Genomic DNA, 16,802 nt, shown 5'->3' on the forward strand with positions numbered 1-16,802 from the left:
GAATAGGACCTCTGGGGGTTAGAGAAGTGGATTCTGATGGCTGACAAAGTCTTTCCGTCATTCTCACTCTGGGTTAGTATGTCGCATACAGTCTTCCCAAACAGGGATGATCCATCAAAAGGGGCATTGATGAAAGACGCCTTAAAGGGGTCTGCAAATTGACACAGCCTGATCCAGGCATGATGGCTCAAGGCAATGCCTATAACAGCAGCTTTAGCGGCTCCCTCCATAGCATGAGAGAGGAGACGCATAGAGGTATTTGTCACTGATTTCAGTGTAGTCATCTTCGCAGTGAAAGATTGCTTGTCCTGTTGCGACAGAGACTCCGGGGGCAACTCAGTTAGTTCCGATATAAAGTCTCGCTGCAGTCGGATGACATGTGCTAAGTAATTCAGCGCACGAATAGAAAATGTCACTGACAAAATGATCCATCGACCTGGACTCTGTCTGGTGGATGAACCGAGGAACTCTCCTGTGCCAGTTCCTTCTTTGAGACAGCTGCAACCACCAAAGCGTCTACCAGGGCTCCTTTGGACCATGCCTGCCTGTCTGATGGCAGGGAAAGAATTTTATCTGGCCTTTTGGGTATAGGCTCTACGGTGTCAGGATCTTTCCATGCCCTAGTGGTGATGAGATCCAAGAAGTAGATGGGCCTGCCCCAAAGACCTCCAGGAATATGGACTCATCCGCAGAGGGTTTAGGGGCTGACCAACCTCTTCTTTGGCGGAGGATCTCCATAATGTGTCTGAACGAGACGTCCTCGGAAGGTGATCTGGGGGAACCCTCTCCTTCCTCCAAGTCCGTATGAGTGGTAATGGACTCAGGGGAGTCCAAGTGCCTCCTCTTACATTTGCGCTTATGAGGTTCCTCTCCAGTGGGACTCTCTGGAGAGGATTCTTAAGCCTCCGGGGGTTCCCTGAGGGGAACAACCTGGGGTTGCTTTGGCATGGGCTGTCCCTAAGACAGGGTAATGGGAGCAGAATCCAAAATCAGAGGGATCTGGGTAGGATCAGAGTAGGTGAGCTGTGGTCTCAACCCCTGGAAGAAAAACCCTTTCCACTGCTCCGGACGCCGATGGAGAGCACACCTCTGTAGAACATAAGGAAGAGGCTCTCTCCGGCACCAAAGCAAGGATTGGAGCTGACGGAGGGGTAGTCCGGGCACCGAGGATGGGATCCGAAAGAGCGAGATCTCGACCCTCGGGTCTGACTCCCGACCATGGCTCCGAGAGTCTCCTGGATCAGAGAACGGATCCGAGGAACTCAAGGTGATGGCCGGCGTCGAGGAAACGAGAACCATCGGTGCCGACCCAACAGCTCTGAAAGGTCTCGGACCCGAAAGCCCCACAAAGTATTGGGTCAGTGAAGGAGCAATAGGGTGGAAAATCGTTGAAGGAGGAGGACCCTCTCCAATGGGAGAGGGCCCTGGCAAGACCCCCATCTGAATCTGGTTCTGGATGAACCTCATCAGCCTGTCCATATCCAGGTCGGAGACACTCTGAGTCGACCTGGAGGAAGTGACCAACTCGGGTCTGGGCCAGATCTGAGGGGAGTGCCTCGACTCCGTTGAGAAACAGGGAGAGCGGAGCCGAGGAGAACGGGACCTGGGTGCCTTTGAAGAGGAGCTGGAGAAAGACTCCTTGTCCGGTGATCTTCTTCTGGGCCTGTCCCTCTCTTTGTGGTGCCTCTCCTTATCCCTTCTGTCCCTACCTCTCTGGGATGACTCCGATGAAGCAGGCCTGGCGGGAGGTTGAGTCCCTGCCTGCACAGTGTCACTGGCTGGGGAAGAAACCGAGGCAGACTCTAGGGCAGAAGCAGGTAGCAGACCCTTAGCCACAAGCTTAGCCCGGCTATCCTTCAAAGCCCTAGGGTTAAAGCCTCAACAAATGTCGCAAGATGCAGACAGATGGGCGACCCCTAAACATAGAACACACAGAGTGTGGCCATTGGCTGGTGAGAGCTTGTGATCACACTCTGTGCACTTCTTAAAAAGAACCTTAGGCTGTTCAGCCATAGTAGAAACAGTAAAAGCCCTAACGGCCCACTCACACACACACACACACACACACACACACACTAACAGGGATTTGGCCTAGGCGGGAAACCAGCATCACAAACACAAAACACTTATAACTTTTTTGTTTGCAACTAACACGACGATCGAACGCGAAGGGAGGAAAAAAAAGGGAAAGGTATTCACACTCAACTAGCACACAAAAAGACCAAAAAACCTTACCACCTTCCTTAGAGCTCAGAGACCACAATGCTAACTCAAAGAGCGGCAAACGAGATCTGGGGATAGATAGGAGGAAGTGATGTAATATAGGTAAGGGAGGGGCTTGGAGCTGATGCTTGAAAAGTTTTGCCTGCTCATATCCGAATCGGATCCGTATACCCACATGTGCAGAATGAATGAAGTCAACTACTTCAGATTCACTGTTTTGAGCACAAAGGAAATCACCTAACAGCAAACACTCAACATTACAAATACCCACCTTCTAGCATCACTGCTAGACTAAAATGTTATAAACACCTTTCTTGATTCTACACTCCGAATGTATAATAGCTGCATTTAAATGTATTCACTTCACATATTTTCATTTAGCTACACTATGTTTTTATTCCTGTATTACTAACAACTGTACTTAAAATGTTTATATTCTGTTTTGCTTCACACATTAAAATCATCCCTGTAATAGGATAAGTGAATTACCCCTTTTAACAATCTCAAAATTTAAACTCCCAAGGTACCTTACTGCTTATTTGTACAGTCATCCCCTTAATATGCACTTTTAATTTTTTTTAACATTGCTTTCTGTTAATTTTCTTCATAGCAAATGCATCTTACAACACCAAATTAAATCATTTTCAAGGTCCCTTAGTAGTTAGTGATTATCCACTTATTATTCCATTTTATCTAAATTCTTGACCATAAACTTTAAATATCCAACTGCTTTTATGCAATTTCAATCAAGGATTCTCACAGACTTCTAACGAAACCCTCATTTAGAGCACAAGCAATCTTGTACAAGTTACTGCCCTAAGGCAGTAACATACTGCAAAAAGTACAGTTGTGTACACTTACCATAAATGTAGATGTTGAGTGTATTCACTGTCGCAGTCATCACCTGTGGGGTATCCCTGCTGTGGTAGCCCTCGGCCTGTCCGAATACTAGAGTCAATGTTTTCCCTGAATTGTCTGCGGTCACTTGTTGCCTGATGTCAGATCATCAGTGCTATAAAGGAAGGCAGCCTATGCCATTACATCAGTTTTTCTTGCCCTAACCATTCGGAGGTCCAAGTAAATATGGTAAAGTGGTCCTGGTGGCTAAAGGCCACAGTTAGAAACTTATGTCTCCCTAAAGAAAGAAGATACAAGTGGGAAGGAAGGTGGGAAACCAGGACTGCAACAGTGAACACACTCGAACATCTACATTTATGGTAAGTGTACATAACTGTACTATGTTCTTCATGTTTCACTGTTGCAGTCATCACCTGTGGCAGGATTCCCAAAGCTGAGGAGAGGAGTAATAAGATTAGTAAGAGACCTAGGAATGGGTCAGCATGCCCTGCAGAACTGCAGAGGCAAACCCTGCCCATGCCTTACAAAATAGAGGTAGGTGGTAATGCTTGGTAAAGGTATGGACAGAAGCCTAGGTGGCAGCTTCCAGGATGTCCCTGGTGGGAACACCTCTGAGGAATGCTGTGGAAGTGGAGGCTGCCCTAGTGGAATGGGTTTGAATAGACTTGGGGGGGGGGTTCCCATTCAATCTGTAGCAGAAATGGATACAGTGTGATATCCATTTGGAAATGGTTTGGTTGGAAATGGGCTTTTCCTCTGCCCATGGAGCAAAGCTGACAAGTAGTTGGGTCTGTTTTCCTGAAGGGTTTAGTACAGTCCAGATAGTATCTGAGCTGTCTGTGCATGTCTAGTGAGTGCAGAATTCTTTCCCCCTTGTTTTGAGGGTTAGGAAAGAAGGTGGGTAGATGTATGGCCTGGTTGAGAGTTACATTAGATACCACCTTGGGCATAAAGGAGGGATTAGTCCTCAGGGAGACCCTGTCTGCATGGATGATGATGAAGAACTCAATGTCTATCAGTGCCCGAAGTTCTGAAACCCTTCTGGCTGAGATGATAGCTACGAGAAAAGCAGTCTTCCAAGACAGATATCTTAGTTCTGCTGAAGCAGCAGGTTTGAAGGGTGGTAAAGTTAGTTTTTCCAAAACATAATTCAGGTCCCAGGCTGGAGTGAGTGATCTTCTGGGAGGTCTGATATTAGAAGCCCTCTGAGGAATTGTTTAATCAAAGGATGGGAGAACAGAGGCTGTTCTGTTTCAAAATGAGCTGAAATGGCTGAGACGTGGATTTTAATAGAGGAGAAGGAGAGGCCACTATTACGTAGCTCTGCTAGGTAGTCCAGGATAAGAGGGATAAAAGGTTGTGAGGTATTGTCCCCTCTGGACTGGCTCCAGGAGCAGAATTTTTTCCATTTTCCTGCTTCAGATTTTCTGGTGCTGTGCTTTCTGGCCTCTGTGATAATGTCTAGGACCATTTGCTTAACAGGGGCCCTTGTTTGCCTTTAGAGTATTAGCCATGCTGATAGTTTGACAGTCTACAAGTCTGGGTGCAGCATCCCCCCACCTTAGTTAAGAGGTCTGAGATCAGGGGAAGCTGCCTGGGAGGCTGTAAGTTCAGGCTGCGCAGTAAGGGGTACCAATGTTGTCTGGGCCAATCTGGAGCAATGAGGATGGCCTTTGGTCTCTCCTCCCTTACTTTGATCAGTATCTTTGGAATAAGAGGCAGTTGAGGGAATGCATACACAAAGAGGGTGTTCCAGGGGAAAGTCAAGGCATCCACCTTCCACACTAGGTGGTGATGCTCCCTGGTACAGAATTTTTTCAGCTGATGGTTGAGATGCGAAGCAAAGATCCACCTCCGGAGTCCCCCATGCCTGAGTGATTTGTAAAAAGATTTTTCTGTGAAGCTGCCATTCGTGGGGGGATCCTGCAAGTTGTCTGTCAGGGTGTTATTGATAAACTACTGAAGCACACTAAACGATAAAACAGAATAAACTCTGCCACAACAGCTTGCCAAAGTAAAAAACAAAGCATTTATTGAACTAAAAATTTTAAGCACTTTTCGTTTGTCTGATAAGCAAACTTCTTCAGAAACATTGTAATGATTTTAAAAACCTGTATAAATAGGCTCAGGTGAGCACTTTAACCAATCCTGTTAAAACATAGCTCACACACAAGTATTTCTGCAGTATGAAATCTACCACCTTAGCACAGGGATATGTTGGTGAACCACGGTCATCAACAGCCTGGCAAATTAAGATGAATGCATACAATTTTCCAGGTTTAAATGAAACCTGTTCTATAAGCAGTATTTTGAAATTAAAAAGTCTGTAGAGAAGATTGAGTGGTTGTACACTCAGTGCTCAGTATGCATATATTGTTTGTGTTTATGTATGTACAATTTGAGTTTAATAGGTGTTTTGTGCTGTAAAAGCCATATGTCTTTCACCTTATAGTTACTTGATAAAGTGTTATGGCCAGTAGCTGAGTAGTAATTAGTATATGCTTCATTCATAAGTTGGTATACTGTTTTATTTTCATTTTATTATTTTTATTTCTATTATTATTTTACATTTATGTTAATATATTTAACCTTAGTAGAATGATGATACACATTTTTACAACAGTATTTACTTTTTAACTGTATGCCTTTAAGTAAGTAAGGTGTGAGCTATGTTTTAACGGGATTGGTTAAAGTGCTCACCTGAGCCTATTTATACAGGTTTTTAAAATCATTACACTTTCTGAAGAAGTTTGCTTATCAGGCAAATGAAAAGTGCTTAAAATTTTCAGTTCAATAAATGCTTTGTTTTTTACTTTGGCAAGCTGTTGTGGCAGAGTTTAGGGTGTTACTGATCCCTGGAAGGTATTGGGGTATAAGGTGTAGTCTCATGGAAAAGGCGGTCAGCCAGAGGTTCATGGCTAGCCTGCATAGAGGGCAAGATCGGGCCCCTCCGTTTGTTGATGTACCACATTACTGTGGTGTTGTCTGCTTCGATAAAGAGAACCTCTGGCTTGAGATGTTGTTTGAAAGATGTCAGATCTTTTTGTACTGCCATCATTTCCTTCTGGTTGATGTGTAAGGGAAGGTGCTGGGCATCCCAAAGACTTTGGGTGCACCTGCCTTCTAGGTGAGCACCCCAAGCTATGTCTGAGGTGTCGGTGGTGATGGTCTGCCCGGTTGGGTGGAGGGTGAAGAAAAGACCCTTGTTCTGGGTACAGGCCCCTGCCCAACAGATTAACTCGGCCCTTATACAGGGGATCAGAGGAAGAGAGGTCTCTTAGAGGTTGAGAGTGCTGACAGAAAGATTCTTTAGGTACCACTGAAGTTTTCTCATGTGAAGCCTGGCCAGAGGAATTACAAGGATGCAAGATGCCATGTACTCCAGGCTTGCAGGAACTTCCTTGCAGTGAGGTGACTTCTGTAAGCCAGCTGGGTAAAACACGAGAGGCAGGAAGCTCTGCTTTTCTGGGGATAGGAAGGCCATTTGGGATGCTGTGTCCAGCGGAGCTCCCAAGAAAATGTTCTTCCTGGAGGGTGTTTGCTTTGACTTCTTCTCATTAATGGTGTACCCTAAGGAGGTTAGGAGGGTTTTGACAAAGAGGTCCTTGAGGAGCTTTTCTTTGCAATCTGCCTGAATGAGGCAGTTGTCCATATAAGGGTAAATCTGTATATTTTTCTGTCTGCAAAAGGCTATGGCCAGGCCTAAGCATTTGTTGAATACCCTGGGAGCAGTAGATAAGCCAAAGGGTAGTGCAGAGAACTGAAAGTGTTGTGAGCCTGCTCTGAAGTGAAGGAATTTCCTGCAGGATTCCCTTATGGGGATGTGGAGGTAGGCATCTTTTAGGTGTAGGGTAACTAACCAGGCATTTTTTTGTCAGCATAGGCAGCAGCTGCTGCAAAGTTAGCATTTTGAATTTGAGGACCACCGGGAAGGTGTTCAGAATGGATAGATTCAGGATGGGGTTCCAAGTGCCCTCTTTTCTGGGAACAAGGAATAGTCTGGAGTAAAAGCCTTTGCCTGCTTGATCTGAGGGGACAGGTTCTACTGCTCCTTGGGATATGAGTTTGGACTTGTTTCAATGCCTCTGTCTACTGATTTGGAGGTAAGTCTGGTTACCCTCTTAGAATTGGGAGTTCGTTGAAGGAGAATTTGTATCCCTGAAAAATTATCTTTAAGACTCAATGGTCCTTTGTTACAGAAAACAAATTTTCTTTGCAGAGGGAGAGCCTTCCTCCTAGTTTTTGGTGAGTGAAAAGAAGGCAGAGGGGGGTGAGGGAGTCGCACAGAGTTTTTGCCAGAGGAATGGCATAGAACTCCCTGCCTTTGGAGTGGAAGTGGTCCACTGTTTAGTTCTCTGCTGTTCCTGAGATAAGAGTCTGGGTGGTCTGTCCCTGCAGGGCTTACCTTGCCCCTGTCTGTTAGGTGCAGGAAAGGACCAGTATTTTGAGGGAAAATTCCTGCTGAACCTAGGAGGTTGTACCTTGAAGGAAATAATTTACCGTTTGCATAGAATTTGCTTTGTCTTTCATTTTTTAAGCACCTCTTCTGCTTTTACTCCAAACAAGCGGTCCTTATCCAAGGGTGCATCAAGCAATTTAGATTTGACATGATCAGGGAGAGTTTGTTCCTTCAACCATGCATGTCTCCTAATGACAGATCCTGACACTGATGCCCTGCTTGAGGCTTCTAGGGCATCATATCCATAGTGTAATGAGTGTTTAGCTACTTGACAAGTAGAGTGCAGTAAATCTGCAAACTCTTTCGAACTAGCACAGTCAGGAAAGGTTGAAATCTTTTGTTTTAATAGTTCCAAAGTATGTTGTTGATATTTTAACACGTGGAACTGACAGTTGAGTGCTGTGATAGCTAAAGTTGCAGAGGTGTATACTTTTTTACCCCATCTGTCCAGAGCTCTGGAGTCCTTGTCATAAGGAATATGACTCTCTGCAGAACTAGCCTTAGCTGCTTTTGGTTCCTGTGTAATGACCTCCGGGTCTGCAGCAGGATTTCTGTACAGGTATTTGTGAGAATCTGGTATTCTGTAATATCTGTCAGGTTTTCTGGGAGTAGGTGGGAGGGCATCAGGAGTTATGCTGGATTCATGGAAGACATCATCAACCACCTCTAAGATTGGAGTGATGGCCAAGGGGCTGCACTGGGGCAGGTCTAAAAACTCTCTTAGTCTTTTATTAGACTGAGGGAAGTCCTGGGATTCCCAGTGGAAATGTTCCCTGATGGTGTGAAGGGATTTCCCAAAGGAAAGATCTTCTGGTGGGGAGGCAGACGGAATGGATTCCTCTGCATCTGAATCCTCATAAGCAGTCACGAGGTTGTTGTTCCTCTTCAAAATCTGAATAATCAAACTCCTCAGAATCTGGGCCTGTCACTGTTTTACTATCATTTAACTGGATCGCACAACAGCGAATCGCTGTTATGTCGAAGCAAAACCCTGAAACTGAAAATAACGAACAAAAATAAACTTGAAGAGTGATGACTGTAAATGTCGACTTCAACATTTCTGAACAGTCAACACACTTCCGGGGGAAACCATTACTGTGTGTTGCACAGTAAATAACGTTTGCGGGGGGGGGGCACTATAGTGAGGGAACGGGTACATTTCCTGATCCTCACTATAGTGCAGTCGGCATTGAAATGTGGGAACTCACAACAGTAAATGCTATATTGCATTCACTGTTGTCAGTTCCGACATTTTTTTTGAGTTTTTGATTCAGTGACAGCCAGATTCGAAATTTTGTTAATTGCACGAACTGCGATAGACAAAATTATATTAAATCCTGTCACTATTTCTGGGGAAAGGTCTCTTTTCCTTTTAGAAGGTGTGGCCTGACTATCCCTGATAAGGGTGATAAGATCTTCCACCATTTTAAGCATTTGAGCTTGGGGTGGTGGAGCAGGAGTAAAATGGTGGCTAGAGGTAGGTTTCCTAGGAGTAGCCTTGCTTCTCGGCCTAAGAGTATCCATCGGTCTGAGAGAAATAGTAGTCGAAGGAGTAGTAGTCAGTTTTTGTCTAGATTTGGTAGTGTGAAAAACTTCCTCGGAGGCCAGTGCCTGCATCGTGGCTCTGGACCCAACCAAGGCAGAGACAAAGGCTTGGAAGACTAAGAAGATTTCTGTGGCATACCGGACTCCAAAAGGGTCTCAGTAGAGGCCTGCGAAGGTATCAAAGTGGGCATTAGGGGCTGCGAAGATGCCTCACTGAATTCCAGAGAACTGATGACCTGCTTAGTGGTAGAGTCATGGGAAGGCTTAGCCTTGTGTGGTCTGTCTCTATCTTTATCTTTACGTTTTTTCAGAATGTCTACGGATTGTTGGCTGATGGACGCCATTTCAGAATGTGAAGACAGAAGATGAAAATCTCTGGCTAAAATAAAAGCTCTACAGTTCTCGCATTAAAGAGAGCACAGAACTGGCAACAGGGGATATCGTGGTCTGGGCCTAAACAAGTGATGCAGTATGAATGGAAGTCTTGGTGTGGTATTTACTTTCCACATGCAAGACAATTGTTACATTTTTCAGACATCGGTTAGTGCAAGAAAAAAGGATCCCCAACAGGGTATTTAGCTTTAGATGTTTTCAGCTGTAATTCAAACTCTGGTAGTGACCGACCGGCACACTTGTGAACTGCTTCTGCTACGGGCTCCACAGCAAGAAAGACTGATGTAATGGCATCGTCTGCCTTCCTTTATAGCACTGACAACCTGAAGTCAGGCAGCAAGTGACAGCAGCTGATGCAGAAAAACATTGACTCTGGTATTTGGGATGGCCGAGGGCTATCACAGCAGGGATAACCCACTGTTGATGACTGCAGAAGTGAAACTCGAAGAACATCTTACTTTCTCTGGTCTCTCCTGCACCTCTCATTTATTTCTCATTTCTTAAGTCTGTCTTTTCTTGACTTTATCAAATATACATATTAATAAAAACGTTCAGTCACCATACACGTTGTTCCCTGATGACAATAAAACGTAGCCAACACTTCAAAATAGATAAATCCAAGTTACAGAACACAACGTATACTTCTGAATGCACTATAAAGCTTTAATTTCAGGGTAGAGTGAGCGCTTTCGCCAACAGGCTTCTTCAGACTCTTAGTATCTAAGCTTTAGTTTCAGGGAACAACGTGTATGGTGACTGAACGTTTTTATTACATATTGATCACGTTTGTTCCCGTCTCCGCTGGGGTGCTACTCTGCATTTGGTTTGTTGTAAATATACATATTAATTCTAATCCTACAATAACTTATTTCTTAGCAATTTAAGTTATACCCATTTTACACATAGGTTCATAGGTGTGTACTAGGCTAATGGCCCTGGAGCCTTAACAAGCCTAGCCCATAGGATTACCCTGGCATTGTGCCACCCAACCTTAGTTCCCAGTGCCTCTGTTGAGTAAAGCCACTGGAGTGATCCCTGGGGTGAATTTTCTATTTCCCATCCACTCATCAAGATTTCTCTTGAAGAGGGCCAGTGAGGTGCTTTGCTTGACATGTATGGGAAGTCTATTCCATGGCATGGGCAGTCTCTGGGTTATGTACCTGCCCCTCCAGCATGTTCTGTTGATTGTGGTAATGAGGTAGAGGTCTCTGGAGCGTGTGGTGCAGAGGGATTGGGATTTCTTTAGATATAGCACTTCTAACAGAGCTGGGTCAGACATGGCTTTGTAAGTCAGGCAGAGATCGCCTCTAAGTAGGTGATATGAGACAGAATATTTGGAGTTTTTTTAGTCTGTCCATGTAGGACAAATGTTTAAGGCCTAGGATCCTCTTTGTGAGGCTCTTCTGCGGCCTCTCCAGTTGTTGCAGGTGTTTAGTGAGGTACATGCCAAATGGGGCATTGTACTCAATGATTGGCCTAATAAGGGAAGAGTAGAAGGAGACAATGACCTCTTTCTTCCTGGATGCAAAACCCTTAGCAATGAGATGTGCCACATAGAAAGACTTTCTGACCACAGTGGCAATGTGGTGGTCAAAAGAGAGGTTGTTGTCAACCTGTGTTCCCAGATCTCATAACGCCTTCTGTGTTCAGTGGACTACCATCAATGTAGTAATTCATGGGAACCGGGGTTTTCCCAAAAGGGATGATGACACATTTTTTGGCATTGAGCTTAAGGCCATGGTTCTGACACCAGTCGTTGGTCTCAGTGAGGCCTTTCTGTAGGATGTCAACATCACTTTTTATTAATCATCATTTCTTATTAATCCCAGAAGAAAACCTTCCCAAGCAATGCAGTTAAATACTACAGTCATAGTCAATAAATCCAATGACTCCTCATAAATCTGCAAGCAAAATTATTTGCCTATTTCCATTCAATTTTCACATCTGACACATGCAAGAACATTACACTCCGATTATCAAATCTTTCCAATCCACTTATAATTGCTCTTAAAATCATAACACAGCAGAAATACATTTTGGTTTTCCTATATAAATCTTTATTTAAACAAGTTATAAATCATGTGTTCTGCTACCATAAGCTCTTCCTTAATAACTTAGCAATTCTTCCACACTGCTTCATAATCCTCCTAGATATATCCATACACAAAGTTAAAAATTTGCCTTAGAATCAGAATTCTTTATAATTGTGTTAATCCAATTTAATATTTACAGTATTGCACACATCAAAATATGCAGTCTGAATTAAATACTTCTTTTAAAATGTGCCAACCTTTCTAGTTCATATCCGAGAGAATTTTACCTCATAAATTGAACTTAATTAGGTACACATATTAGAACTAGGTCTTCTACTATGAAAATAACCATCTAAAGGTACTAAATGAACTACTTACAAGTTTAGAAAACTTACAACCATTCTTCATTTACACCATTCTTCATTTACACAGTTCAGAGTAAAAAAAAAAAAAGAAGTTATGTACTCACCATAATGTTCGATGTATGTAGTCCATCTCGCCTCACATTCTTACCCGTGGGTTCGGAGCAGAATATCGGCTCCAACTCGGCCAAACTTTTCTAGCTCAACGTCTTCTATTGGCTGGGCTAAGCAAGTATCCCATGCTGCACTGCTCCATATGCCCAGATCTAGTTTGCTGTGAACACTCATTCATACCCCATGCATAACAACATCCGGGTAAAGAAGAATAAGCTAAAAGTGAAGAGAACTCTGTAAATCAGACCTAACATCCAGATCCTCCAGGAAGGGGGAAGGTGGGAGGGTAAGTAAGAATGTGAGGCGAGATGGACTACATACATCGAACGTTATGGTGAGTATATAACTTCTTGATGTTATGTAGTCCAATCTCGCCTACATTCTTACACTTGGGACAGCGTCCCTAGCACCTACATCCTGGGAGGCTCATAGGAAGATACTCCTGAGTACTGTGGAGCCAAAGGAAGACCTGCCCCTAGATACCACGTCCAACTTGTAATGAGTACCAAATGTGTGAGGAAAAGCCCAAGTAGCTGCCGCACAATCATCATCCATAGACCATCTGGCTTGATAGGCTGTAGATGTAGATACAGCCCGAGTAGAGTGAGCCTTGACCGGAAACGGTAGGTCTTTACCTCCTGCGGAATAAGCGAAAGAAATGCAACTGGAAATCCATCTGGATAGGGTGATTTTGGAGACAGGGGACCCAATTATGTTTTCCAAAAAGGAGACATAGTTGATCAGATTTTCGAAGATCTTTAGTTCGGTGCAGATAGAAACGTAACTGTCTGTGTACATCCAATTGATGAAATTTAAATTCTGCCTTGTTTGAAAAATGGGGAAAAATACTGGCAACTCAATAAATTGATTAAGATTAGATATGGACGCCACTTTAGGAAGAAAGGAAGGGTTTGGTCTAAGAGAAACCCTGTCCTTATGAAAGATCAAGTATGCAGGTTTGATAGAAAAGGCTTGAATTTCTGAAACTCGCCTGGCTGAAGTGATGGCTATTAAAAAGGCAGTTTTCCAGGTCAAGAATTTTAAGTCACAGGTAGCTGCAGGCTCGAAAGGTGGTGAAGTAAGGGCTTGCAGGACAAAATTTAGATCCCAGGGCATGATAGGTTCTGAGACTGGTGGACGGAGTAATAGAGTGCCCTTCAGGAAAGCCTTACAGAGTCTGTGAGCCATCAGACTAGGCTTATTAGCAACATGAAAGTTAGAAATCGCTGCCAATTGAACTTTAATGGTAGCTGACGCTGAGCCCAGAGGGAAAAGCATAGATAAAAACTCCAAGACTGAAGCAATTGGGGCTGTATAAGGGTCAATTCCTTGGGTATGAGCCCAAATAGAAAACCTCTTCCATTTGCAAGACTAAATCTTCCTAGTAGAGGGCTTATGAGAGGAAGATAAAATATGAACTACCTCAGGTGAAAAGTGATGAAGCCCAACTAATGACGGAAGTGGATTAGCCAGGCTGTCAACTGGAGGGTCAGCAGAGAGGGGTGGAACTCTCCTGACATGTGTGTCAGTAAATCTGGTTGTGGGTCCAGAATCCAAGGTGTGTCCACAATGTAGGGGAGGAGAAAGGGGAACCAGACTTGACAAGGCCAGTGTGGAGCAATCAGAATCATTCTGCTTCCCAAGGATTGCTCTTTCTGAATCACTTTTGATAGCAAGGGAAATGGAGGGAAAGCATAAAGCAGAGCGGAGGGCCAATCGTGAACTAGAGCGTCCCTGGGTGACTCCCCCTGTGGGGGTATCAGCATGAAGTAGCTGCTGCATTTGGCATTGAGAGGGCTGGCAAAAAGGTTGCAGCATGGCTAACCCCATCTGCTGAAGATTCGTTCTGCAACTAGACAATTTAGGGACCACTCGTAAGGCATCAGAATAGCTCTGCTTAGCCTGTCCACTATCATGCTGGACTTCCCCGGAATGTGCGTTGCCACCAGAAACCGTTGGGAAGATACTGCCCACTGCCACACTCGCATGGCCTCTCTGCACAGGGGGTATGATCTGGTTTCCCCCTGCTTGTTCAGATACCACACCGCTGACATGTTGTCCGAGTGTACTGCAATAGTCCCTAGAGGTAGAAAGCTCTGAAGTGCCTGCAACGCAAGTAGCACCGCCCTCATCTCTAGAACGTTGATATGCAGATGTATCTTGTGATCTTGCCACGTGCCTTGGACTGTCCTGCCAAGATAATGCCACCCCACCCCATCTGGGAGGCGTCCGTGGTCACTGTGGCAACCGGGGTTGGTGGAACGAATGGTTTTCCCCTGTCCAGATTGTTGGTGCAAAGCCACCAACTGAAATCCTGTTTGCATCTGTCCGTGAACAAAATAGGGTGGGAAAGTGGAAGTTTTTGGAAAGACCATTGAGCAAAGAGGAGCCATTGAAGGAGCCTCATGTGCAATCTCGCTAGAGGGACCAACATAATTGTTGCTGCCATAGTCCCCAGGAGTTGAAGAACCAATCTTGCCTTCGCTTTCCTCAGGGGAAGCAGGGCATGCACCTGTTGCTGTAAGACTCTGATTCTTTCCTGCGGTAGAAAAGCTTGCATTTGAACGGTGTCTAACTTTGCACCTATAAAAATGACACGCTGTGAGGGCAACAAGGCAGATTTTTCCCAGTTCAGTGTTATGCCCAACTGTTGACAGAGAGTGATGGTAGCGTCCCTGGTTTGGATTAGTAGATGTCTGGTGGGGGCGTTAAGGAGCCAGTCGTCCAGATACGGAAACACTTGGAATCCTAGACATCTCAAGTGAGCTGTCACCACTGCCATACACTTAGTGAACACCCTGGGGGCTGTGGTGAGACCAAAGGGCAGGGCTCGAAACTGGAAATGACTGGCTCCCAGCCAGAAGCGTAGGTGACTCCTGGATGCCCTGTCCATTTGGACATGGTAGTAAGCATCCTTGAGGTCAATGGAGCACATACATACTTCTTCTCCCAACAATGGGAGAATCGATTGTAGTGTGACCATATGGAACTTGGACTTTTGTACATAGTTGTTCAGTTGGCTGAGATCTAATATGTATCTCAGGTCCCCTGTTCTTTTCGGCACCAAAAAAAATCTTGAGTAAGTCCCTAATCCGATCTGGTCTGAGGTGACATGCTGGATGGCTCCCTTTCCTAGCAGCTTTGAAACCTCTGAAGCTGCGTGATCCCTTTGACTGGGTGGAACGTCCGTGATTTTCCAGACTGGAGGGGGGGGGGGTCTGATGAAAACGGGATGACAACCTCCAGAAATTATTCGTAATACCCATCGGTCCTGGGTGATGCTTTGCCAGGCTTCCGGGTATAATGATATTCGACCCCCGACTGGCTCTGGAAATGCACAGTCGGGCATCCCATTAGGAATGACGGTAGGGAGAGCCGCAAAAGGAATCGCAGTCTACGAATTGAGGGGGCCCCCCTCTGCCTCTAGGGCAGTGTCTCCCTGAATAACCTCCCCCTCCTCTGACTCTGGAGGGGGACTCGCCTTGTGCACCAGGAAAAAACCTCTGTGATTTTCTGAACTACATCTTCCCACCCCAATGGGCCTTGGGGTAAGGCCTAGAGGGAATGGAAAAACGGACCCCTACAGCAGACAGGGTCTTTCCCTCTTGCTTGCACCTGGTGAGGGTGTCTTTCACTTTGGTTCCGAACAAAGTGAAAGAAGACTTGAAGGCCTCCGCGAAATGACAAAGGCGCAGCCAAGTTTGCCTTCTAAGGGCGACTCCTGAGCTTGCTGCCCTACTCGCTCCCTCGGCTGCATATGAAATGAGTCGCATGGAGGAGTTATCGATGGAATTGAGGATAGACACCTGGGCGTTAACCGTCTGGGCCACCGCCTCAGGCACGTTACCCGCAAGAGTATCTCCTAACTCCTTGAGGAGATCTCTCTAGAGCTGAGTAAAATGAGACAGGTAGTTCAGTGACCGTAAGGTAAAGGTTGCTGATGAGAGGGTACGCTTCCCGTACCAGTCCATGGTCCTAGACTCCTTGTTAGGAGGATGGACGGAGGAAGAAGTCTCTGCTACTTCCTTCTGAGTGGCTGCCGCCACCACCATGGCATCCACAGGGACTCCTTTGGACAAAAACTCCTTACCCGGGGGAGCAGAAAGAAATTTATTCGGTCTCCTGGGTATGGTTCCACAGAATCAGGGTTCTTCCACACCATACGACAAATTAAATCCAGGAGCTCGTCAAAGGGTGGGAACACCCAGGAGGCGGAGGGCTGAGCACCAAAGGCCTTTAGGAAGACCGACTCCTCCTCGGAGGGGGCTTCGGATGGCCAGTCACCTTTGTGTTTCAATATCTCCAGGATGTCGGAGAAAGAAACCTCATCAGAGGATGACTTGGGGGACCCCTCCAATTCCTCGAGGTCAGTATCTGAGATGAGAGACTCATCCTGGGAGTCTATGTGCTTCCTCTTGCACATTTTCTTTCTAGGTGGCTCCTCAGGCAAGAACACTTAAGGGCCCTCAAACTTGGGGACCACTCGTGGGGGTATCCCTAGGCCTTGGGGCTCCGCTGTCTACAGAAAGGTGGTGATCACAGGCTCTCACCAGAGTGGTAGGGGACAGAATGACCGACCAGCATGATTTAGCTGATGATCTTGCCAGCGCAGTCCGCATGGCCTCAAAGGCAGACCCCCCTGAGTCCGAGGACCGGCCAGCCTCCGAGACTATGACAGGAGTCGGGGTTCCTTGAGCCGAGGCACCGAGCGGGAGACTAGGAACCAAAATGTGTCTCGAGGTGTCCCCCTAGGGCCCGACTGAAGAATCCAGAGTCCCAAACCCCGTGGACAACGCCGACGGGGTTGGAGCCGAC

This window comes from Protopterus annectens, chromosome 8.part0 (genome assembly GCF_019279795.1).
Source record: "Protopterus annectens isolate FY-2018-M chromosome 8.part0, PAN1.0, whole genome shotgun sequence".
Lineage (NCBI taxonomy): Eukaryota > Metazoa > Chordata > Ceratodontiformes > Protopteridae > Protopterus > Protopterus annectens.